General features: G+C 42.3%; 1 non-coding gene across 1 annotated transcript; it reads left to right on the forward strand.

The window, feature by feature from the left end:
- The first annotated feature begins 257 nt into the window (after nucleotides 1-257).
- On the forward strand, nucleotides 258-360 carry LOC115029536. Its single transcript, XR_003835095.1, has one exon. It is a non-coding gene; the product is annotated as a U6 spliceosomal RNA (small nuclear RNA).
- Nucleotides 361-2,033: the final 1,673 nt, after the last annotated feature.

Genomic DNA, 2,033 nt, shown 5'->3' on the forward strand with positions numbered 1-2,033 from the left:
CAGAACCTTTTAAGAGATCCATCATCTTCTGATTGCTTGAAGATTTTTTTTTTAAAAAGAGGTTTACTTGCTAAGGAATTTAAAAAGTTGCAGTACTGTGTACTGTCATTGCTACCATTATCTTGAAAAAAAAACCTAATTCTTTAATTTTTTGCTATGAAAAAAAAAAAAAAAAAAAAAAAAAAAAAAAAAGCAAGACAGTATCAGAGTTTGGTCTAATACTAACAGATCCCAGATAGTAAAGAAAAAAGACTTACTTGCATCAGCAACACATATACTAAAATTGGAATGATACAAAGAAGATGATCATGGCACCTGTGCAAGGATGACACACAAATCCATGAAGCATTCCACAGAAACTAAATAACATGCAGAGCCCCAAACAGGAGGCTTGACAAATCGAGGGAAGTAAAATCTGGGTGGATAGAGGTAGGGACCTGGGTAGGAGAGGGCAAACAAGAAGGATGAAGCATGGGAAGGATGGTGGGAGAGGGAACTGGGAGAGAAAAGTGGAATCAGTCTGTGTGGGGGGAGGGTATTCTCAAGACAAGGTAGAAATCTAGGACAATGGAAATCTCCTAGCGTGACTGTAGCTGTCTCCTAACAATACAGGATAAGAAACATGAAATGGTCACCACCTGTAACCAAGCAAGACTTCTAATGGAGGGATGGGGATAACAACCCAACCACAAAACCTTCAACCCACAAGTGTTCCTGCTGATAAGAGGTGCAGGGATAAAGAGGGAGCATAAAGTGGGGGAATGGACGAGAATGTCCCATGCCATGAGAGACAGCCCACCTCTGACACTATTAATGACATTCTACTATACTTGCAGATAGGAGGCTTGCGTAACAGTCATCTGAGTTGATTCAGCCAGCAGGTGATGAAAACCAATGTAGTGACCCTCAGCCAAACAATAGGCAGAGCTCAGGGAATCTTGTGAAAGAGGGACAGGAGAGGATTGAAGAAACCAGAGAGGTCAACCACAAGAAAATATACAGAATCAACTAACCGGGGCCCATAGGGACTCACAGAGACTGAACCACTAACCAAAGAGCATACATAGGACGGACCTAGGCCCCCTACACACAGGTAACATATGTACAGCTTGGTCCCATGCAGGACCTCTAACAGCGGGATCAGGGGATGTCTCTGACTCTGCTTCTTTCCCCTGAGTGGATGGCCTCAAGAGAAGAGCAACCCAGTCCTGTTACATCTTGGTATGCCAAGGCAGGTAAAGATCCAGGGGAGCTTCTGACGAAAAGGAAAGTAGGGCAGATTGATGGGAGGGGGAAGTGATGAAAGAGCAGGCCTGGGAGGAGGGGAAAGAGGGGAAGATCCTTTCAGGATGTAAATTAATTAATTAATCAAGAAGAAAAAGAAATGAAAAAGACACGATAGACTGCACAACTGGGAGTATTTTATTACGCTCCCTTGGCAAAATTTCAACACATGCTTGAAAGAGAGGCCATCCTTTATGGATTCCACAGCAATCTCTGCCTTTGTCTTTTGTATGATGCCCCATGTTTTAAAAAGTTTCCTTTTATCAGAATATGTTGAGATACACCAGAAAAATTCCAAGATATTCTCATCTCAGGAGCCTTTATAACATCCTTAAAGATTGTTTCTAAGGAAGGTTCCAGGTGTGCAAGAGCATAATATCAGTAGAAAGCAAGCCCCTCCCGGCCCAGAGAGGCTGCTGCAGTCAAAATGTCAACTGAGACTTCAACCTCACACGGATCTTACATAGAAAGGGTGTAATGTGATCAGTTAGATCAGATAACTCTGGCTGAGATAAAGACCACGTAAAGGCTACAATTTGATTAGATCTTGTTTGGGGGGTAGCTGGAAAATGGTTTCTGTTGGGATAAGTGAGAGGAAGATAGGAGGGTGAGGAGAGACTAAAGTGTTGAGGGGACAAAGAGATACGCTGCGAGTTTTATGGAAAGGAAAGCTTTGATTGATTATTAGCATATGAAAGTGCGTGGAAATGTTTAGGAAAAAACTGCCAAGTTTGTTACTAAGAAATTCC

Source organism: Mus caroli, chromosome 15 (assembly GCF_900094665.2).
Source record: "Mus caroli chromosome 15, CAROLI_EIJ_v1.1, whole genome shotgun sequence".
In the NCBI taxonomy this organism is placed as follows: domain Eukaryota; kingdom Metazoa; phylum Chordata; class Mammalia; order Rodentia; family Muridae; genus Mus; species Mus caroli.